This window comes from Sus scrofa, chromosome 8, assembly GCF_054392235.1.
Source record: "Sus scrofa isolate SSC_HxYL_T2T_F1_AM1 chromosome 8, Sscrofa_HxYL_maternal_Yorkshire_Landrace_v2.0, whole genome shotgun sequence".
NCBI classification, from domain to species: Eukaryota; Metazoa; Chordata; class Mammalia; order Artiodactyla; family Suidae; genus Sus; species Sus scrofa.
The window spans coordinates 32081126-32106151 of NC_139390.1; the positions used below are offsets into that span (position 1 = coordinate 32081126).

At 42.1% G+C, this 25026-nt stretch overlaps 1 protein-coding gene across 50 annotated transcripts in view; it reads right to left on the reverse strand.

Moving 5' to 3' along the window:
- The window catches only part of APBB2 (amyloid beta precursor protein binding family B member 2), a 380374-nt gene that overhangs the window by 236618 nt on the left and 118730 nt on the right, over positions 1–25026 (reverse strand). For 27 of the 50 annotated variants that reach the window (XM_084971873.1, XM_005666615.4, XM_084971867.1 and 24 more), the window contains one exon: positions 2866–2980. The exons of the other annotated variants lie outside the window; for them this stretch is intronic. The gene's annotated coding sequence lies outside the window, so the exon portion shown is untranslated. The remainder of the gene's footprint in view (positions 1–2865; positions 2981–25026) is intronic. 50 annotated transcript variants of the gene reach the window in all.

A 25026-nucleotide genomic window follows, 5' to 3' on the forward strand; every position in this document is an offset into this window, starting at 1 on the left:
TGCGGCCGCTATGCGCGAGCCAAATCTACAGGCAGAGAGACCTCAGGCTAGTGGTCAGGGGACTACTGTAATGGTCCAGTCCCTGACGGCCGGGGTTAGAGCCGTGGCTGCAGTCATGCAAGGGAACCACAAGGTGCAAACAAACAAAAAAATGGGGATGCCATCTTATCAGTGAGTTCCAGGATAATGAGTCTAAATACAAACACAAATATCCATATGAAGTCAGGAAAGGTCCGCTCCGGCTACTGACTCCTTATGTTGATGTTCAATGGATGCCCCCACACCTTCCAGAACAGACCAGCATCCTCCCCTAAAAGATGACAGACTTGAAAGGCAGAACAATGGTCCCAAAACATAAGGGAAGAAAGGCCAAAGCTCCAGAGTTCCCGTCGTGGTGCAGTGGTTAACGAATCAGACTAGGAACCATGAGGTTGCGAGTTCAATCCCTGGCCTTGCACAGTGGGTTAAGGATCCGGCGTTGCTGTGAGCTGTGGTGTAGGTAGCAGATCCCGAGTTGCTGTGGCTCTGGTGTAGGCCGGGGGCTACAGCTCCGATTCGACCCCTAGCCTGGGAACCTCCATATGCCACAGGTGCGGCCTTAGAAAAGACAAAAAAAAAAAAAAAAAAGAAGAAGAAAGAAAAGCCAAAGCTTCCATTTGCCATGTGCGCCTCAAGGACCATTCAGAGCAGAATGTACTTCCAACACATGACGGAGTGTTCTGACCACACTTAATGACAAAACTATAAACTCCAGAGGAATTTTTTTTTCCCCTGAAATAGTTTCCCTTCTCCAGGGAACGATTCATGTCTGAACTTCCTGCTCAGACATAGGCCTGGCCAGGAGGCCCCATGTCATTTTAGATTTCTTGCCTGAGGTGACAGGAGACAGAGCAGCTGGGGTGAATGTTCCCTAGAGCTTAGAGTGGCCACTGAGGAAGGCCAGGAGGTGCCAACAAGCAGGTCTTATTCAATCATCAGGAAAGGGGGAGTACAAACAGGAGAGGGGAGAATGGAAAACAAATCGCATAAAATAAATGATGGTTTTGATGTGACGGAGGAGGAGGATCAACAATACTGGGAAGAGAGACGGAAAGTACAGGACAGGGAGAACCACGTTCTAGGTCCGGGGAGGGATGCTGCGAGCAAGGTGTTATGCAGACACGCCCCGGGCCGGGGACCACCACACACGCCCACCGGACAAGGGAGCCACACACCCTCCTTCCCACCAGAAAATGGCCCCAAGGACACCGTCAGCAGAGGCTATCTCTCTGCTGGGGATGGCCAGCTCCTTCCTGGCACCCAGGAGGGGGAGACAAGAAGATGGTTTTCTAGACTAGAGCGTCTCGGTAAAAATCAAGTCTAGTAAAAAAGTAGCGCTTCCTCTCAACGCCTGGACAGCTCTTTAGAAAGCTCTGATCTGATCACTTGTGATGGAACATGATGGAGGATAAGGTGAGAAAAAGAATGTGTGTATGTATATATATATATATATATACATACACACATACACACATACATATATATAAAATTGGGTCACTTTGCTGTACAGCAGAAATGGACAGAACACTGTAAATCAACAACAATAAAACATTTTTTGTAAAAGAAAACGAAAGCTCTGGTGAGGAGATTCATGGTGAATTATTACCAAGGTGGGAAAACATGAGCAGCACCACTGATGAATTTTCCAAGGAAACCTACTACTTCTACTTCAAGAAGCCAAACTTTAAAATCTTAACCATTTTGAAAGATTAATTTCCTCAAAATATATTAGACTGAACCATAAGCAATTAGCATTTTTATAGGTCACAAAGATCAACAATTTCATATGGTTCAATCACAGAACAGGCCTTCAAATTTTCTTCTACAGCAGAGACAGGCAAATTTTTTTTCTGAACAGGCTGGATCGCACATATTTTGGGCTCTGAGGATCAAGAGGCAAAACAGAGATTATGCAGGTAACCATTCAAAACTATGAGAATGGAAGTTCCTGTTGTGGCTCAGCAGTAATCAGCCCAACTGGTATCCATGAGGATGCAGGTTCAATCCCTGCCCTTGCTCAGTGGATTAAAGGATCTGGCATTGCCGTGAGCTGTGCTGTAGGTTGCAGATGCACCTCGGGTCCTCTGTCGCTGTGACCGTGGTGTAGGCTGGCAGCTGCAGCTCCCATTCAACCCCTAGCCAGGGAACTTCCCTATGCCGCAGGTGCAGCCCTAAAAAAAGACTAAATAAATAAATAAATAAAACATCGTAAAAATAAATTTAAAAAAAAAGAGGAAAAGGCAGCATTTGTAGCCATTCTCAAAGGACTACTGTTGGGGAAACTGAACTGCCCTGAGACATAGGAAGTCATCCCTGCAGGAATCAGCAGCCTCTTCCTCTGGAGAATAAGAAATAAGACGGGGATCTCTCCTCAACCTGTACTCCATAATGACATACCCCGAGGACCTCTTCTGGGTCCATGAATTTTTTTAATTTCCAAGGAATTTTAAAAATCACTGGGCAACGTTTCTAATTGATTGCACTGCTATTGTTTCAAATGCTACATACTATAGCCAAAAAAGAGGAAAGTTTATAAACAAACAAACAAACAAACCCCTATGCGTGAGTGGATGCACTGAGACAGAAAAGTGAGCCTGCTGACAGATGCTACTGGTCTGTCTTCGAGGGTCACTGGATTATAAAATCCTAATTTAGCTAACATTTCTCATCATTCAATATTAAAAACTTCCCCTAGAGCGATTCATTCTCCTACATGTCTAAACACGCTCATGTATATCTTATAAACCTTCACCAGCTCAGTACCTGGCAATAGTCTACAATGAAAATTAAAGGAGAAAAAGGGAGAGAGAGAAATCGCATACATACATGAGCTGCCTGGATGACAGGGAGCCTCTGGGTACCGTCTGCCCATAGCGACCAGTCAGCACATTATCAGGGGCCCTGGCAGTTTCCAAGTACTCAGGAAAGACAGATGGTTAAGCTGTGTGGGGGGAGGGAGACAAAAAAAAAAAAAAAAGAAAAAAGGAGAAATAAAAACAGATTTAGGATAATGATGGCATTTTTTTCATTAAAATGCTAATGATGACCACAAATTTCTAGATAACCAGGATTATGAATTATTCAGTCAGAAGTGACAGGAAGCCCCCCTGTCACTGTCAGCGGGCCCAGGGCACAGTGATGATTAGCCCGTGCCCCTGCACTAAGTGTGACAGAAGCACAGGTCACTGCAAGTCTATCCATCAGGGCCGGCGCTCGCTGGCCTCTTCAGAAGACCCGACAACCCCACCCATACTGAGGCTTCTTCATCTCACTCTCCCTTAAGATCAAGGAACAGCACTAGCCTGCCTCTTTGCTGTGACATCTGAACTAACATCCTATAAAAACTCTAAAAGCCTGAAAGGAAAAGTGAAATGTTCTGTATTGGGTAGCAAAGACATCAAGTTGATTTTTTGTTAACGTCTCATTAGGTGTTAACAGCAAAGTACACATACCAGCATGGACAGCCCAATAAACTTCCCTAAACTGAACACAGCAGATCAAAACCCACAACATTATCAGCACTCCAGAAGCCCCTCAAAGCTAACTACTAAGCATTGATCCCTTTTGCCCATTTTTGCAGATATCAAATTGATTTATTGTCCTTATTTTTTCATTAAAAAAACACACATTGGAGTTCCCATTGTGACTCAGCAGGTTAAGAACCCCACATTATCTCTGTGAGGATGCAGGTTCGATCCCTGGCTCAGCAAGCTAAGAATCCAGTGCTGCTCCAAGCTGCAGTGTAGGTCACAGATGTGGCTCGAATCCTGTGTTGCTGTGGCTGTGGTATAGGCCAGCAGCTACAGCTCTGATTCGACCCCTAGCCTGGGAACCTCCATGTGCCACAGGTGCGGCTGTAAAAAATAAAATGAAAAAATTTTTAAAATAAAGTAAAACCCAAACTCCTTATGGTGACCATAAAAAAAAAAAAAAAATCTTAAAAACTCATATCGAACACTTATATGCAAAGCACCGTCTTAGGCATGGGAGCTACAAAGATGAATAAGACACTGTCTCTGTCTTTAAGGAAAGCAAAGTCTGGCTGGACCAAGAGACACACACAACGGCCCCCCAAGGGCAGTGGGATGAGCACGATGAGTGAGATTCACGGCAAGCAGCCCCGAAACGGAGAAGGAAGGGAAGGCTTCTAAGCAAGGGGCACCTGGTGGGTCCTCCGGCTGGGTGGGATTCAGCCAACATGGTGACCGAAGAGAAGACAATGGAAAAGGCAGAAGCAAGAAACTGCCGGGTGCCGTTCAGTGCTGCTGGGCTCTTGAGGGTGGAGCCAGCAGAGAAGCCTGGAGCCAGACCCTGAGCTTGCACACGTATCCAAGAACTTGAAACTGCTTGTGGACAGCCACGGATGGGTCAGCTCTGGGTTTCAGAGGCATTACTCCCGCTGGATGGATTCAAAGAGGGCAGAGTGGAGGCAGGGAGAGCGGCTAGGCTGGTTTGGCTGTCAGGTAAGAGAGGAAAGGTGGAGATTAGGGCAGTGGAGGGAGGAGGGAAGGGGAGAGGAGAGAAGAATTAGTACTTAGGCCACATCCAGATGCTCAAAGCAGAACATGGAACTGACCACATGGGGGTGGATGGCCATGACCACAGAGGTTGGTGGAGAATACAAGGGAATGAACAGGTTTAATGAGGAAGACAAAGGGTTTCATTTGGTGCGTTAGAAATTGAGATAGAGAAGATTTGGGTGAAGATACCAGATATTCTTGAGCACGACACTTGGGGAAGAAACCCGGGCAAATGGTAAAGGCCTGTAATTGGTCGTTACATAGACAGTAGCTGAAATTAGATTAATGGGTGTGGATCACTGAAGGAATATCTGTAGAGTGAGAAGATTAAAAGATCAATGGGAGTTCCCTTCGTGGCGAAGCAGAAACAATCCAACTAGGAACCACGAGGTTGCGGGTTTCGATCCCTTGCCTCGCTCAGTGGGTTAAGGATCCAGCATTGCCATGAGCTGTGGTATAGGCTGCAGACAAGGCTTGGATCCCGTGTTGCTGCAGCTGTGGTGCAGGCCAGCAGGTGTAGCTCCGATGTGACCCCTAGCCTGGGAACCTCCATAGGCTGTGGGTGTGGCCCTAAAAAAAAAAAAAGGATTAATGCTACAAACAGAGCCCTAGATTCCTTAACAAACTAAATAAAGAACTACATGACCCATCAATCCCACTTGTAGGCACGTATCCACAGAAAATGTAATTTGAAAAGATACATACACCCCAATGTTCACTGCAGCACTATGCACAACAGCCAAGACATGGAAGCAACCTAAATGTCCATCAACAGAGGAATAAAGATGTGGTACCTATACACAATGGAATATTACTCATCCATGAAAAAGCATGAAATAATGCCATTTGCAGCAACATAGATGGACATAAAGATTATCATATTAAGTGAAGTAAGTCAAAGACAAATATCATATGATATCATTTATGTGGTACCTAATAAAAATGATGCAAAAGAAGTTATAAAACAGAAACAAACTCACAGAGTTCAGAATCAAACTTAGGGTTACCAAAGGGGAAACTATTGGGGGAGGAGGGATAAATTGGGAGGTGGAATTAGCACATACATACTACTACATAGAAAAAGGGATAACTAATAAGGACGTCCTGGGCAGCACAGGGAGGTCTACTCAATGTTCTGTAATAACCTATATGGGAAAAAAGAATAGATATACGTATAACTGATTCACTCTGCTGTAAACCTGAAGCTAATACAACATTCTAAATCAACTATACCCCAATAAAATTAAAATAAAAGCAAATAACAGAAAAAGGATAAAAGCAGAGCCCTAGATAACACAATGATAGAAAGGGCAGAGGAAAAAAATCTCCTGAAAAAGACCAGTGAAGGCAGGAGTTCCCATTGCGGCACAGTGGTTAACGAATCCGACTAGGAACCATGCGGTTGCAGGTTCAATCCCTGGCCTTGCTCAGTGGGTTAAGGATCCAGCATTGCCGTGGGCTGTGGTGTAGGTTGCAGACACAGCTCGGAGCACATGTTGCTGTGGCTGTGGCGTAGGCTGGCGGCTACGGCTCTGATTAGATCCCTAGCCTGGGAACCTCTATATGCCATGGGAGTGGCCCCAGAAGTGGCAAAATGGCAAAAAGACAAAACAAAACAGTGAGGCATACAGAGAGGTCCCATGGAATACAATGAGATGAAGATAAGAAAAGAAAAATATAGCTTTGGGAGTTCCCATTGTGGTTCAGTGGAAACAAATCTGACTAACATCCATGAGGATGCATGTTCAATCCCTGGCCTTGCACCCCAGTGGGTTAAGGATCTGGCATTGCCATGAGTTATGGTGTGGGTCGCACACGAGGCTTGGATCTGGTGTTGCTGTGACTGGCAGAGGCCAGCAGCCACAGCTCGGATTTGACGCCTAGCCTGGGAATCCATAGGCTGTGGGTGTGGCCATAAAAAGACAAAAAAAAAGAAAAACATAGCTTATAGCTTTGGATGTGACGCTTAAGCAGTCACTGGTCACCTTGGTTGCAGGTGGTTTTGCTGAGGCGGTGGAGGCAGAGATAACAGCAAGTGAAAGAAGGGAAAGGAGAAGGCTCGGTTGTTGGAAGGGATTAGTGTTAATGGAAGTCTATACTGTCATCAGAAGAGAGAGTAAGGTTGAGAGTACCCGGGTGTGGAGGAACGGATGAAAGGGATCCCAAAGAGACGGGGAAAGGGCCAGGAGTAGAGATGAAGGGGCCGACCTCGAAGAGGAATCCCCAACCCTCTCATATTAGGATCTTAGCATTTGAAGAGTAAAAACAAATCTGGATATGGTAAGGTACCAGCATTAGGATACTAGCAGCAACAGACCAAATGACATCATTACTGCAGTGAAAATAGATGCTGTGGCTCTTTGCTGCAAGTGGATTGACGTGAACACAGTTTGATGACTCGGATCCCGAAAGTCTTGTTTTCCAGCATGCTACCCTCTGAAATTAAAGTGGTCTAACCTTTTTTAAGGTTACGAAACATAAACACCAGTACATATCAAGGTGGAAAGGGGCATTTGAGAGGTAAGCACATGAATAAGTAGAACTTGTTTGTACAGAGAAAATGTCATGCAAGCAAAAGACTCAGAAGAATGCTCCTCTTTTTTCTTTTGTTTCTTCTCCTTTTTTTTTTTTCCCTTGGTCTTTTTAGGGCTGCACCCATGGCATATGGAGCTTCCAAGGTTAGGGGTCAAATCAGAGCTGTAGCTGCTGGCCTACACCACAGCCACAGCCACGATGGATCTGAGCTGCATCTGCGACCTACACCACAGCTCCCAGCAACGCCAGATCCTTAACCCACTGAGCAAGGCCAGGGATCGAACCTGCATCCTCTTGGATGCTAGTCAGACTCATTTCCGCTGAGCCACGACAAGAACACCATGAAGAACACTCTTCTTAAAATGACCTTTGCTCTTGGATGTCCTTCCCAAAGGTTTACACACAGTTTCATTAAGTGAAACCAGTACCTACATCCCACAAGGCTTCTTACGATGCTTCAATTCAAACCTCCCCTTTAGCATGACTAACCTAATAAAAATGAAAAGTCAGGCATCTGAAAGGCAAGAGTGGAGGTGGCAGTGGCACCTGCCCAAGATTTCCCAGCAAAAAGCCCCTTAAGGCAGCAATGACATCATCATGCTTCTGTCTCCTGCCCACTCTTCCACCTCAGGTTGTGGCAAATCTGCAATTAGACAGGAGTGACTTAGCTCTTGCACTCCATCAATGCCAAAAGTAGAAAATCAAACGTGATGGAAAACACTGGGCAAAGTAAATTTTCTGTTCTTCAGGCAGCCTTTGTGATCTGTTCACAAACTCTAAGGCTCCTCTAGGCTTTGTCTATTCTGTTCACAGGGACAACTCCAGGCCATCTTTGGAAGATGGCAGAATTTGAGAATTCTGGAGAACTCATTACCATCCTTGAAGTCAATCACGATTGAGACAGTTCCGGAGCCATCAGACACCGACTGACTGGGCCATTCATTTTTGCACCTCTGGGGCACAGGAGATACAGCAAGCAGTCCATAAATATGGAATAAATCAATAACCCAATACAAAAGTGAAGAGTATTCACAACCAGGAGGTAAAGAGGCCAATTACACGATGAGAACAGAATTAGTCTTTGTATTCCTTCCTTTCCCACCCCGATTCAGAGCCAAGCTGCACGTCGCGTTCGACTGCATTTACTTTCCTCTTCGCAGAAGAAAATCTTTAAGAACTCATACATAAATATTGTGTGTTAAGTAAGAGGATGCAGAAACCATGAAATTATGAAAAACAGGATGCCTCTTAAATGGGAAAATAAGTAGGGGTGAACATTTTAAGCATACAAAGAAATAGAAATTGCCCACTTTACATCTGTCTGCCTTCTTTGTCATCCTTGAGCATGAAGGACAGAACCTCATTATTCTAACAGCAGGGCGCCTCTCCTCCCAGCCGCTCATCTACACAGCAACCAGCTCAGCCTCGACCCACCGGGGCAACAGATTGTAATAAGATAATCAAGCCACACTTCCTTAAAAATTCTGATCTTAAGATGTATTTATATTATTCATCGCCTCCCATCTTTTCTCAACAGCGAAAGTTCTGAGATATCACCAATTGCACCGAACGCATCGGGCACGTTATTACAAGAAGCACACACTGTCTGGAAACAACTTTAAGGATCAAGTGTCTCAAAGTGAGGAATAGTGGGCTCTTGTCGTTTGGTTTATGAGTCAATGACATTTCTTTAAACTGTTAAAAAAATGTGTTGTCCTGAAACATCAAACCTGTTTCTGACCATCTACACAGCAAGACATGGAGAAGGAAACGAGTCGTGGAGACTGCCATCCTTTTTCTATTCTTGATGAAGAACCCAGGAGCCCAAGCAGAAGAAGACGCTCTTCACCTGAATGCAAGCCACCAAGGGGAGGGAAGCACTATTTATGTCGGGGCGCCAAGTGCTTAGTGTGCGACTCTGTAACTACTATATTGACGGTACTATCCATTAGATATTCGCCAACACAAACGCTTTGCAAGGACATTAATCCTCAACAAAGACATTGGGAGTTCCCGTCGTGGCTCAGTGGTTAGTAACCAGGAGGTTGCGGGTTCGATCCCTGGCCTTGCTCAGTGGGTTGGGGATCTGGCGTTGTGGTGAGCTGTGGTGTAGGTCGCAGATGCAGCTTGGATCCCACGTGGCTGTGGCTGTGGCATAGGCCAGCAGCTGTAGCTCCGATTGGACCCCTAGCCTGGGAACCTCCATATGCCGTGGGTCAGGCCCTAAAAAGACGAAAGACAAAAAATAAAAATAAAAAAATTAAAAAAATTAATGCTTCCCTCCTCTTCTCCAAATTCTTTTTTTTTTTTTTTTTTTTTGTCTTTTGTCTTTTGTCTTTTTTGTTGTTGTTGTTGTTGCTATTTCTTGGGCCGCTCCCGCGGCATATGGAGGTTCCCAGGCTAGGGGTCTAATCGGAGCTGTAGCCACCGGCCTACGCCAGAGCCACAGCAACGTGGGATCCGAGCCGCGTCTGCAACCTACACCACAGCTCACCACAATGCCAGATCCCCAACCCACTGAGCAAGGCCAGGGACCGAACCCACAACCTCATGGTTCCTAGTCGGATTCGTTAACCACTGCGCCACGACGGGAACTCCTCCAAATTCTTATTATGCTGATATGGGGCAAAAATGCCAAGAATTCTCTCCAATAAATAGTTCATGTCAACAACCACTTGTTCTACTATCTTCCTTTCTATTTATGATAACATATTATCTCTACTTAAATATTTGCTGCTATTGACCCAAAAGACAAATTTGTAAGTAAAATATTTTTTAAAGGGCTTTAATGCAACATCTTTTTGGATATGAAAATGAGCTCAAGCTACTAAAAAAATTGGTTATGCTCTAAATATATTCTATAACGCATTAAATCACAATTCTCACTATCACTCTGCAATTATAATACTGCATAATTTCTGCTTTTTAGAAACCTCGAGGAGCAAGATACTGGAGATGATGAGGATTTTCATGGGAGCTTAAGGACAACCATACCTAAGTAATAAACTGGGTTTAATTTTAACCATGCTGGATACATTTTTTTTTTTCTAAAATGTAACCCCTCTCAGAGAATCCAGAATATGGTTAATCTCTGGGGACACAGGATCATCAATAGGACTATCAATTGCATTGCTCTGTTAGAACATGAGCACACTAACTGGGGGAAATGAAGCTGGCCCAGGGGATCCGAGGCTGATGCTGCATTTCTACTCCCCTGATTACAGCTGGATTTAGGGCGGAGGTCCTACCAAAGCAGCAGGACGCTCTGAGAATCAAAAGGAAGAAGTTACTGAAATTCGAACACAGGAAAATACAGATATAAACACATTTTCAAGAGCCAAATGAAATCTAAGTCACTGATTCCGGTCTAGAGCCAAGTAGAGTCAGAATGTAAGTGGAAGGTAAAAGGCTAGAATACAGGGCCCATGTCTAAACTGGCTCCATCCATGCCTGCGCTGGTGGTGAGTGCCCTGGCCCTGCCTGGAAAGGACCTGGCAGGACAAACTTTCCAGGCACAAGGCGGTGTTTGCTCCTCCACCCAAAGGCTGACTGCAGTGTCTGGGGAGATGTTTTGCCTGCCTTTCATGGTCTGGTGACCTCTTTTCCCTTGCTTTCAGAAGTCAAGTTTCATTGCATTTAGAATATCAGCCTTTCCTTTCTTCAAGTCAGCTATGATTTTGGAAACCAAATAAAATTAAAAAGCAGAAGAGAACTAAAACTCAAAAAACAGCTCTAGATCATCGCAGTACGCAAATTCCAAACCCATCCCGGGCAGCTGTGATGTCTTTTTTGCTTATTCCTTGGTTCTTATAGAACTCAAATAGTGTTCCTTAAGTAGGATTCACATGAAGTCATTGGTATAAACGCAGCCAAATCTAAAACACGCTCTGGGGTCTTATTTGCAAGTGACCATGGTTATTTAACAAAGACTTCTTTTAGAGAAATCCAGTAAGTTGAATATCCAGGAACACAACTGAATCAATTGTTCTGATGTGATAGATCTGTGGAAATGTGGGAATGAACTCAAAACCTGGAGAACGGAAGGCTTTGCCACCCTATAAACAAGTAGCGGGGGCAAGGCAATTAGCCTTCTACACCCATCTGTAAAATGGGTTAATGACAATGATACTTACCTTGCAAAGGTAGGAAGAAGAACAAATGAAAGGCTCAGGCAATAGAGACAAATGTAAACAAAACCTTAATTAAGTGGAAATATGGTCCATAACCCCTATGACACATAGGTCTTTATTTAGAGCCTTGCAAGTCATCTGCCTAATGGTTTCCATCCAACTCTCACCACCTCTATGATAAGATCCTCTTCCCAAATTATTTTTGACGCCTTTGCCTCTGGTTAATAAATGTTTTTAACTTAACTGTTTAAATCGGAAGTACAAGTATTACTGCATTTTCAGGTAAGGAAACTCGAATGTAAAACTCCCCCAATTATGATATTCCCACTTTTTTCCTTCCTTAACTTTTCATTCAAATGATTTCTTTTCTCTTTTATCCCACTTTTCTTTATTGAATCCTTGCTTCCTCACGTTAAGTTATACCCTTGCAATAACACTAACTAACATCTTTAGGTTATTTAGCAGTTTACAAGGCACTTTCATATATATTACCGCATTCCCCTTAAATTACTTCTACTTTCTTCCCCTTATTTTCCCGTGTCCATTTTCTAAAACACAAACAGAACTCCTTCCTAAAATTAGCAAAGAAGCAACTTCTCTCCTTTCAAATGCCAACATGTTAATACACAATACTCTGCAGCGTTTTCTACAGCAAGTTAGGCTATCACTGAGTACACCTAAATCCTGACACGTCCAATTTTTCTTGCGAATAATTCTTCCTCCCCAATGATAATCTTCTGAAATTAAAATACAGTGAAAAATATGTCAATGGACCAACATGTTAAAATAAGACAAAAAAAAAATCTCCTTAAGAATTATCCAAAGCAGGGATTTCCCGTCGTGGCCTAGTGGTTCATGAATCCGACTGGGAACCATGAGGGTGTGGGTTCAATCCCTGGCCTTGCTCAGTGGGTTAAGGGTCCAGCATTGCCGTGAGCTGTGGTGTAGGTCGAAGACACAGCTTTGATCCCGCGTTGCTGTGGCTGTGGCCTAGGCTGGCGGCTACAGCTCCGATTCGACCCCTAACCTAGCCTGGGAACCTCCATATGCCTCAGGTGCAGCCATAGAAAAGACAAAAAAAAAAAAAAAAAAAAAAAAAAAGAATTATCAAAAATAGTAAATTAAAAATAAGAGAAAGCAGTAACAAGATTTAAAGATAAAGAACAAAGATGATATTGTTTTAGTTTTCGGTAAAATTTCCATTGTCTATCTCACTAGACCTATTTTTCTCTAAGCTCTGCACTAAGTAATTTGATCATTAAATCTGTGAAAACCACAAGGGATGCACCCATCTCATTAAAAAAGATGATCTTTTGAGTTATGATAATGAGAAAGAGCATCTATTTTTGGTTTTAAGGACAGAAGTACTTCCTGCTTGTTGCTCAGAGGCAGCAACACTTACAGTGAGCTTTAGCACAAAACAGATGCCTGGCACACTCTACCTATGTGATGAAAACAGGAACCTTCAAATAGAAATGTTTCCTCTCAGAACCTCTGCAGATTCTCAATCCTGATTTATCAACAAAGAACACGAGGTGTCTGAAACAGACAAATATTAATTCTACCATGTGAAGGTAAACATTATTTTTTTAAGAAAGGATTCTGTCAACTCTAGGTTGGGAATCCGATCAGATTCCCCTCTATTCATTCAAACCCTATATATAGGATACAAAACCCTTCGGACACAAAAAACTGGAATTAGCTTTCCCTTTGCTTTATAATGGTTGAATAAGGCCCATGGTAATTTTGCCGTTAATTCTTGACATACCTTAATAATACATTAAACATTATTTTAAAAACCAGGTTTTTTTTTTTTTAAATGGTTGTTAATGTTAAAATTGAAGTACTACTAAAGTTTAAGGAAAAAGTTGAAAGAGAGACCATATTTGGTCCTGATTCTGCTGTGGTGTTTACATGTTCAATAAGCCTTTGGCACATTACAAAACCTTCTGCATTTTGCAAGAGATGCTATACTAGGAACGGAGAAGGATATCATAGTCTAATATTCTGTATTATCTACGGAGGTGCTTCACGGAAACTCAGTATCCTACAGAATATAACTGGAATCACTACCTAAAATGGTACTTAGAAAAGAAAGTTTTCCCACTCTGGACACCGCTCAAGTCAAACTAGTAGGGAATCTAAGAAAGAGAGACCCCACTGGGATTGTGGCTGTGGGAAAACCCGAGGGACAAAAGTCATTTCTTTGTAATGTTTTAAATCATACGGTATTCTTGTGACTGGATGTGAGGTCAGAGGTGGAATTTCTACCTAAGAAATAACTGACCCTTTTTCCTAGTATGGAGTCAAATCAAGAAAGGATGATACCTGGTTCATTCTGACAGTGAGAGTATCTAAATGAAACTAAAAAGTACAGGAAACAGAATCCGCCCTAGAGTAACCATATTAACTCTTCTTTAATGGAGCAGATAACCATGTATCCAAACCCAAAGACCAAATCCCAAAAGTTCACGAGTAGAGATTTTCAGGATCAAGTAGATGGTAGGTAACGTTCATGTGCTAAACTGCATTCCTTCCAGACTCCACTGAACGACCCTAAATAAGAGGCAGAGAGAAACTAACAAGAAGAAAGAAAACAGGAGAGGAGAAAATAATGGAAAAAATTTTTGGAAAATGGAAAGCAAATGGGCCAACGATGAGTGAAATTTTCAAAGCAGGGACAGACAAAACTTAACACCTCCTGGCACAGCCGTGAGAAAGAAGCCAGTCCATACAGGGCACAGAACCTTAGGAAACTACCAGTTCAGGCACAGTTACCTCCAAAGTGGCAGTGGGAGGTGGAGAAGGCAGGGTGGAGGTGGCACTGAAAACTGGAGAACTGCTTACAAGATGTTTCAAGGAATAAACCTCCAGATCTTTTCTCAGCCATGAAGTTTATCAATTGTCTCTCACAGCACCCAAGAAGGTCTGCACTCAGGGACCCCAGGAATAGTGAGTGGGTGGAGGTACGATTCTGAAACAGTCAGAGTGTACACTCTGAAAGGAGAGACCACAGCCCCATCCCTTGCTGGGTTTCTAACCAGCCCAAGAAAAGAGATCTACAGTTACCAAAACTAGGGGGAAAGGGAGCTTCTGAAAACAATCATCCTCTGGCAAGTAAGGTCACCATCGCTAGGTGACATGAGGGAGAGCCTGTCACCTTGCTCATGCACAGAGAACTTCCATACCCCCACAGAAATAAAAATGCACAGCAAATCATCAGCAACATGTGATAAAGAGTCTAACACAACACACAGGAACTTGAGAAAAGAGTCAATGCTGGGAACAGGAAAAGCTTCACATACACATTATTAAAAAGATATTTGCATCCATATGTCAAGAAAGAATAGGATACTATAAAATACAAATATTGTGAGAAGAAGAAAGGAGAAATTCCCTTATGACACAGCAGGTTACGGATCTGGTGTTATCACTGCAGGGGCTTGGATCACTACTATGGCGCAGGTTCGATCCCTTGCCTGGGAATTTCCACATGCTAGGTCCGAAAAAATAAGGAGTTCCTAAAAATTAATATGATTATAGAAATTAAAAATCCATAGAAAGGTTAGAAGATAATAGAGATAAATGTTCCCCAAGAGTAGGGGGAAAAAAAATAGAAGAATAGAGAGTAGGAGCCTTTTTTTTTTTGTCTTTTTGCTATTTCTTTGGGCTGCTCCCATGGCCTATGGAGGTTCCCAGGCTAGGGGTGGAATCAGAGCTGTAGCCACCGGCCTACGCCACAGCCACAGCAACACCAGATCCAAGCCGAGTCTGCAACCTACACCACAGCTCATGGCAACGCCAGATCGTTAACCCACTGAGCAAGGGCAGGGACCGAACCCGCAACCTCATGGTTCCTAGTCGGATTTGTTAACCACTGCGCCACGACGGGAACTCTCCCTTTTTTTTTTAAACAATAAGTTGGAGGAAATATACAAAAGTTCCAGCACCTGACATATAAGAGTTCCAGAAAAGAGAATACAGAAAACAGTAAAAAGAAAATTATCCATCACCTCCTACAAAAATCTCCTCAATGAATGAAAAATGTTACATACCAAGACATATTATGATGAAGCCTCAAAACATTAGGGGATTAAAAATAAACCCTAAAAGCTCCTACCTCACACTAAAAAAATAAAATAAAATCACATAAAAAGTAACTAGAAACAGAATAGCATCCAACAATTCAATAACAAAGCTGGAAGTAGAAGAAAATGACAGACTCTGAAACTGTCAGGGAAAATAAACATCCAACTTTAAATTCTCTATCAATCACATGTGAGGAGAGACTAAGTGATGTTTTTACACATGCCAGATGGCAAAAAAACTATTTCATACACACCCTTCTTTCTTAAGAAGCAACTGGGCAATGCAAGCGCTCCCCTAAGAGACACAAAACTCAGAGAGATGCTATTCAGTAAACAGGTCACTCAAGAATTCCCAACGTGGTAGCAAAGGACAATTCCAAGCCAACAGCTGTACAGAAGGCTCAAGAGCCAACAGGCAAGAAGGGAGCAGGCAAGCAGAGGGCTCCCAGAAAAACATCACACACACACACACACACAAAAGAACTGGGAGCCAAGCTTGACCTTATTTGAGAATTTGGGGGTGAATAAGTAGTACCTAAATAGAACAGGAAGCAAAAAAAAAAAAAAGAATTTGTTAATATGCTATATAAGAAAGTAAAGTCACAGTACACTGCATAACTCAGCGGTGCAAAATATTTGCAGTGAAAACTAATCATGATGTAACTACCTCAGAGAGTGAGAGGCAGGTATTTATGAGACAGAGTACAAAAGAGAGCTAATCTCTTATCTTCCTTAATAGAAATCCAACATTTAATGTCTAAAAATGAAAAAAAAATGAAGAAATATCAATATAAAGATAATTAGCTACATATGGGAGTCAACATCAAAATAAGAGCTAATGAATTAAAAGTGGTTGCTCCTGAGAAGTGGGAAATGACAATGCCAATGAGCAGGCAGGAATGCGTAAGCTATGTTATGTATTATTGCAAATAAAAAACACATTTTTTTTTTTTTGTCTTTTTGCCATTTCTTGGGCCGCTCCCACGGCATATGGAGGTTCCCAGGCTAGGGGTCGAATCTGAGCCATAGCCGCCAGCCTACGCCAGAGCCACAGCAACACTGGATCTGAGCCGAGTCTGCAACCTACACCACAGCTCACGGCAACGCCAGATCCTTAACACACTGAGCAAGGCCAGGGATCAAACCCGCAACCTCATGGTTCCTAGTCAGACTCATTAACCACTGAGTCACGACGGGAACTCCAAAAAATACATTTTAAAAAGGGTAGAAAACTGATGAATAAATAAACCAGGTAGTTTATTTAATCATCTAAGACAAACTGATAATGTGAAGTTTCACTTCATACTATAAATTTAAAAAAAAAGGAAAAATCCTAATCTGTTCCTCCTAGCTAGTCAAATTGTTAAAAATCAATTTAATGCATTCTATTTTAAAGTAGTAAGGACCAAATATACCTAAATCGTCAAGTGACAGTCAACCCACGGATACCAGTGCATAAGGGGGAATCAGCTACCTCTGTGATCAGCGACATGAACCACAACTTGAAATGGACACACACATTGGCCCCCTCCCCGTCTACCAGATGCCTGACTATAGTTTCTCATAAGGAAGACTTTCCTTGAGAGGGGAGAAGGATGGAGAATGGTCAGCATCTAAACGTCTTCCTATATCTGGGAAATTTCTCATCAAATGAGTATTGATGAGAGCCACACCTTTCAACACAGAGACCAAAATGGCCAGACTCCCTTGCCGCACAGGCACGGGCACATGACTCAGTTTGGGCCAGCCCTGCTTGTAGAGCTGGAGACAGGGGCAGGAGGAAATTATCATGGGTGAGGGTGACGGCAATGACATCCAGGGCCCAGAGGCAACAAAGCTGAGGGGACAGAGCTGGTAGCAGGTGTCTGGTCCCCAGTGGTGTGGTCCGTGTGAATCAGCACCACCCTGTGTGAAGTGACAGGGTCCACCTCGCACAGAACTAATCAGAGCATATGACCTTGGCTATGAATCTGGCTGTATAGTCTCCAATGGTTCCTGCCCTTTTCCCAACTTCTAGCAGTTCTAGAAACTACCTAATATCTTCTAAATAAATCGCCTCTCTGCTTACACCATTCAGCCAGGCTCCTTTGCGTCTATCTAAGATCCTACCTGACATACTGCCCCAGGATACACAGGGAGCTATAGGTGGCTGTCTACTGAAGTTAAAAATGAAACATTTGGAGTTCCTGTCATGACTCAGTGGTTAACGATCCCGATTAGTATTCATGAGGACGTAGGTTCAATCCCTGGCCTTGCTCAGAGGGTTAAGGATCCGGCGTTGCCATGAGCTGTGGTGTAGGTCTCAGATGCGGCTTGGATTCCGTGATGCTGTGGCTGTGGTGTAGGCCGGCAGCTACAGCTCCAATTGGACCCCTAGCCTGGGAACCTCCATATGCCATGGGTGTGGCCCTAAAAAGACAAAACAAAAAAAAGAATGAAACATTCATATTCCTTACAATCCCATCCCAAAGCAGAAGCAAGGACATTTTTCCACTGGGAAACATGGGAGAAGGTTAAGTTTTAAGGTACCAATACAACTATACTGCCGGAATGTGATGGGTTATTGAAGAAGTTTCAATGGGCTCATCCATTCTTTGAATTGTTTCCTCTCTTTAGAAAACACATTCCAAGTTCAAAACCACTGACTGACTTTACAACAAACCATGAGAATGCAATGAGTTCGTGAACTGGGAGTTGCCACTACTTACATTTGGCAAAAAGACGTGTGCTCACGATTCAACTCTTAATGTTGTGAGTGGGCAGAAGAGAGGTGGGTGAGAAAGAACAATTTTCTTTGTCTTTCAGCTTAACACAGAGCTTTCTGAGAGATGAAGTCGTTTGAAAACCAGTGGTCAAGAACTGTACGTGAATATGAAAATGCAAACCAAGGCATCTAAAGATTTATATTCGACTGTAGAAACATCAATATTGCTGAAATGCTACATCCATCAGCTCAGCCTTCTGCAGCATATTTAGTTCCAAGACTGAGAAAGCTGAACCTTAGGCCATTTATCTGCATATGTCTCAGGCTAACCACACAAATTTTGCAGACGAAGCCAGAAGTTAAGATAGAGAGCTTAGAACAAACTATTGATGTGATCAAAAGGGTTTCATAAAAGAGTCAAATGCAGTAATGACATTAATAGAACTGTGGATGCAAAGAAGGCCTCTCTCTGTGATGCCCATTGTTTCTGGAAACTGAGCAAGTCTTTCATGACCAAGTACAGCTACAGTTTTTGTTAGGCACACAGAACGAGATTATACACACTCTGTAAAGAAGGCTTGCAAAATAAATGCAAAGCCTGATGTATGCATACATTTTCCCTCCCTGTGTGTTATTTCATACGGACGTGCCAGGAGATCAATCCCTCAGTCACGGAAGTCAGGCTATAAAACACTTTGCAAAAAAATTTAATTGTATTTCAGTTGGTGACGTAAATGCTACTTCAAATTCTATCAACTGCCATAGCATCTTTACCATATATTCTTCTCCTGTGCAGTCAGTTCCCATGAAATATCTGATGGCTGCTAAAACAAAGAGTTTCATTCCAGTTGTCCAAGTGAATTACACTGTGCTCACGCAGTCTTTGGAAAAGCTGAGATAAATTTATCTCAGTCAATCCCAGATCACCCCCGCCACCCCCCCCACTCCATTTCATCTGGGGATTACAATGGACAGTGATTCTGTACAGCAATATGGGTGTGTGTATCAAGCAATCTAACCACCACAACTCGGTAAAGGACAAAGCACAATTCTGCTACTTAGATTTCAGAAAGCAAAAGAGAGGGGAGGGGAGACCCTGAGAACTCAGTCTCAAAAGCTTTTTCCAAGACTACTTTTTTGATAAATTTTAAAATAAGGGTCCCCTTCTGATACACAAGTATAAAAGAGGCAAATTCATTGCTAGCTAATGAGTTTATACAATGGTGAAACCCTAAATAGCTATTTCCAAAGCAGGTTCACTGTATCCAAAGCCTGAATTAATATTTAAGTATAGAGACATATTTCTTTGTTTTCTCTGCTCTCCAATGACTTCAGAGATCACCTGGACATTTACACAGAGGCGTTTTTATTTAGTCCTGTGTAGGTTCGTTCCACTTCCAACCATCGTTAAGTAGCAGATTTTTAAAACTTTTACTATAAAAATCTCTACTGGATTATATGATTAATTATAAACATCTACATTTTTTGTTTTGGGTCTTTTTAGGGCTGCACCTGCAGCTTATGAAAGTTCCCAGGCTAGGGGTTGAATCGGAGCTACAGCTGCCAGCCTACATCACAGCCACAGCAACTCAGGATCCAAGCCATGTCTGCGACTTACACCACAGCTCACGGCAATGCCAGATCCTTAACCCACTGAGCGATGCCAGGGATCGAACCCGCAACCTCATGGATACTAGTCAGGTTCGTTACTGCTGAGCCACTATGGGAACGCCTATAAAGACCTTCTTAATCTAAATTTTTTTAACTAAACAAATAATTATAAGATGTAATTAAAATGGCATTGATTTCACCAATATCACACAATGCAAAATGAGAGTCAATGAAGTTCTAAGGAAAGTATAAAATGGTGAAATTCTGTCGCTCATTTGAAAAGCAATACCTGAAAGCAAATCATATGAACACCAATCATTCAACATTTACTACCAACACAGTAGTCTGCAGTGGATATGGAAGAGGAATGAGGCATGTGACACTGGCACCAGGGGACTTGGCATATTGGAGAAACATGACATGTGGAGCACTCAATCAACACTGGATCACAGGCCTCCCAGGAAGATTTAGACATAAAGGAAAAGAGGTTAGACAGGACAAATGGAACCATTCTCTGTCATATTTTTAGCCTATTATACACACTTTTTAAAATTTTATGTGACATGAATATGTCGACACCTCTTATATCACAAAGGATACCAATCAACAGTATTGTCAAAGCCAACTGCATGCAACTAAGAAACTTCACCATATCTTTCCAACATCACTCATCACATTGCTGGATTTATCTGTAACCAGTCTGAGTTTCCCACTAGACTATGAGATTAGAGGTCAGAGGTGTGCCCTATTGAACTTTTAACACTAAGCTCTTGGCACTACTGAACACATAATAATCCAATGTAGCATTGATGATGAATGAATGAATGGCACTATAAAAGTAGCTATTTCGTTGGTGATATATCTGAATACAAAGATTGATTCTTGATAATAAGGCAAAGTTTGGGAGGCTTCCACAAAGTTATATTTCATTAAGAATATAGTCAAAGCTAATAATCAAAAATATGCAAAAGAAGTGTTTACTGAAGCTTTATTCATCATGCGGAAAATGACAATATTCTGAATTTTCAACAATTGGGCGATGGGCTATTTTATTATGGTCCATCACTAGATAGATTACGGAACTTAAAGTGACAAACATGAAAGCCTGCAACAATAAGAAAAATAAGGAGATCAAAATAATGCATACTATAACTATAACCAAGTAAAAATATATACATATGTAAAAGAAGACTGGATTGAAAATATGGCCCAAATGAACCCATCCACAAAACAGAAAGAGACTCCCAGACACAGAGAACATGTGGATGCCAAGGGGGAGGGGGAGGGAGTGCGATGGACTGGGGGTTTGAGGTTAGCAGATGCAAACTATGACATTTAGAATGGATAAGCAACGAAACCCTACTGTATAGTATGGGGAACTACACCCAAGCTCTGGAGACAGAACCTGATGGAAGACAACATGAGAAAAAGAAAGTAATATATATGTATGCCGGAGTCACCTTGCTGTACAGTAGAAATTAGCACATTGTAAATCAACCACACTTTAATTATACTAATAATAAAAGACTAGAGTGAAATACACACAAAAATACTTGTTTAAGTACATCAACTTGGAGCTTATGACTGATGTTTCCACTCTAAACATTTTGTAAAACTTGACACTTATATTGTAATTTATAGATCCTATTGTAAAACAGTTATACTGTCATTTACAGATCCTTATAGAAGCAGCATTTTAACATTATGTGTCCAATAGTAATTGTTACAATAATTATTAATAGTAACTTATTTCCTCAAATCCAAATGCTATTGGAAGTACCACTATTTTATGTACTAAGAATAAAAACAAGTGCTGCCAATCACAGCTATAAAATGTCTGCAACTACAAGATATACCAAATTTACAGAATGTTACAATGTGAAAGATGTCTTAGAATCAATGAAAGAGAATACAGAATAAACAGAATAACCAACTGTATAAGAAACTATATTTATTGGTAAAAGTGATTAGATAATAAGAAACTAACAAATCAATGGGGAAATTGAGAGAAATCTCTCTCTCTCTCTCTTTTTTTTTTTTTTTTTTTTTTTGTCTTTTTAGGCCCACACCCATGGCATACAGAAGTTACCAGGCTAGGGGGAGAATCGGAGCTGCAGCTCCTGGCCTACACCACAGCCACAGCAACACCAGATCCCAGCTGCATCTGCGACCTTCACCACTACTCACAGCAATGCCGGATCGTCTAACCCACTGAGAGAGGCCAGGGATTGAACCTGCATCCTCATGGATCCTGGTCAGGTTCCTTATCACTGAACCACAATGGGCATTCCAAGAGGAAGCATTAATTTGTAACAAAGAGACTCAATGGGATTCCTTGCACGTCATCACAGGTTAAATACAGATTTCTTGAAACCATAAAACAGGATGATATTCAGTGGGAGATCACTGTGATGACCACCCAGAATGCTTATGGCCAGTGTCCATCCCGATTGGCCAGAATTTGGTTGTCAACTACTTCAAGTCTCATCCTTCCAACAACACATGTCTTTCCATGTCAGTTTCTGCTACTGATTCCTAAGCCTTGGAGAACCCCAACCTTGATGTTACACGCTTAGTGCTTACCACAGATTCAGGAGTGAATAAACACCTTATTAATAAATTCTCAGCAGTAGATATCATTATTCCCACTTTATAGGCTAGAAAACTGAGGCTGAGAGAAAGAATTCACCCACAGAGATCCTGGTGCAGAGCCAGAATTTAATTTCAAAACAAACAGATTGTATAGAAAAAGTCCCTCTAGTCTGGAAACCCTCCTGTGACAGATGACACTACAGGGAATAAGAAACTACAGGACTTGAAGCTAAATACATCATGATTTCATAAAAAATTAATATGGAAAAGACTGGTCCTAATAAGCATGATTTTAATCCTATCTAACTCTCATACTGCAATTATTGTCAAGCATTATCAGAATACCTAAGAAGCTTTAACATATATCTGTATGACAAAATACTAGTTCATGCCTTCAAATCCATATATATGAACCATAAAACCAATTTAACCCTATTTAAACCCCAACATATATTCTATTAATGCACTTGGAGTCCCTATGTGAATGTCTCATTTGACTAAAATATTACAACCATTTCAACAAAAGACACAATTTAACAGATAATTTAAGAAAAAAACTCGAGTTTAACAATTTCCCCTCTGGTCATTTATTTAAACCTCTGACAAAACCTCTGTTCTAAGAAATTCTTTCTTTTACTTTCTACTTAGAGAACAAAGGAAAATGCATGTGAATTCAATACGACTGCTGGAGTTCCCATCATGGCACAGTGGTTAACGAATCCGACTAGGAACCATGAGGTTGTGGGATTGATCCACAGCCTTGCTCAGTGGGTTAAGGATCCGGCGTTGTCGTGAGCTGTGGTGTATGTCGCAGACTCGGCTTGGTTCCTGCGTTGCTGTGGCTCTGGCGTAGGCTGGTGGCTACAGCTCCGACTGGACCCCTAGCCTGGGAACCTCCATATGCCGTGGAAGTGGCCCTAGAAAAGGTAAAAAAGACAAAACAAACAAACAAACAAACAAACAACAACAAAAAAACCACTGCTGTGGAAACACCAACACTCTAAATAAAAACTAGTGGTCATGACAAGGCTTCCTCTAAGGAGGCTAGATTTCCTAAATACTACGCCTCACAAGGACAACCTTTAAATGCCCTTTTTCATATGGCCACACCAGCCATTAGCTGCAGCTAAAGTTCTTTTTGTTGAAATTGGCTTATTTCTCTCCACATCTGATTCTTTTCAGGCCCCCCTCATTTTCTCTTCTTTCTACTTATTACAGCAGATCAGACACTAGTCTAAGATACAGTGTTACAGGGTACGACATCCACAGTCGGATAATTCATCAAGTTGGTCTGAATGCTGGAAAGTTTTGGTTTGGTTTGGTTTTTAAGATACAGAATGCCACCAAATTCCCTTAGGAGTAGGGTGGCCGTTTTATTTATCATCCAAACCAGAACACCTGCTATTGAATTCAAGGGGGCATTATCAAAAATAATAACAGGCAACAGGCACAGTCACAACTGTCCTAGCAAACTGACACATATGACCACCCTGCTTATTAAAGAACCAAACACTTCAAAATTGAAAGTCAAGAAAAAGGGATATAAAGTTCACGGCGGGAAAGGGAGCACAGTGGATTCCTTTTCTGTAAACGGTAAGTTAAGAGTCCAATTCGACGAGGAGGCTGCAGTTGATGCAAACTGGTATATATAGGATGGATCAGTGACATGGTCCTACTGTATAGCACAAGGAACTCTATTCAATACCCTGTGATAAACCATAATGAGAAAGAATATGAAAAAGAATACATATGTGTAGAACCGAGTCACTTTCCTGTATAGCAGAAATTAACACAACACTGTAAATCAACTATATTTCAATTAACAAGAGAGAACGTTGCAGTCTCTCTCAAGCACCCAAACTCAATGGCCATTTCCGGACTCGCAAAACGCAGCTCCTCTTCACCTTAGATGTTAAAAGAGTTTGTACATATGAATCAAGCCCGTCATATGACCATGTGCTCTTCCTGCTTATCCATCAGTTTATTTTACTGCTACCCTCGCACTCCTCGATATCACCTTGAACTTATCCCACCTCCCACCCAGCCCTCCACGAGCTGCCCGTCCCTTCTGTTCCAACACTGAGCCAATAAACCAGGATCACTGGATACTTGCTACACACCAGACACTATGCTAAGTCCCCCTACATAACATGGGGATTCCAAAGCGGATTCCAATTCTGTCCTTGCCTGCTCACTGTTCACATTTTTGATTGCCGCACTTTGCGTACAACTCAATACAGTTTCGCTCCAGTCTCCATTTTTCTGCATGTCCTAAGCAGTCCAACCAAGGAAGTACGGCTGCCGAATTTCCTAGTAAAGCCACCTCTCCATTCATTTGTAGGTAATTTAGTACATACACTGATATAAAAGAAGAATAAGCTAAAAACTTTTGTTAAGGTGTCAAATTCTTCACTTCTTAAAAAGCGGTATAAAAGCTCTCTGCTCTCCCAACCAAGAGCCGACAACTTTGGAGAAAAACCAATACTTTCTTGCATCCCTATTTCTTCCTTCAAGCTAGTACAGGATTATGTCTTGTCCACCACTGAACACACCACCTGCAGAGTGTCTAGCACAAAATAGGAACCCAGTAAGCAGCTGTTGAGGAAGTAAATGAACCCGGGGCTTATTGCTAATGACTTTTTTCTCGACTTCAACTCCTCAAGATCATCTCTTCTCAAAAGGGGATCCCCTCCCGCCATCACCATAGTAACAACTGTGAAGTGGGTCCAAAACCCCAGATCAAATCCCATCCATTTAAGAGCAATGTAACCCTGAGCAACCTTCCTTATCATTCTCTCTGCCTTGTT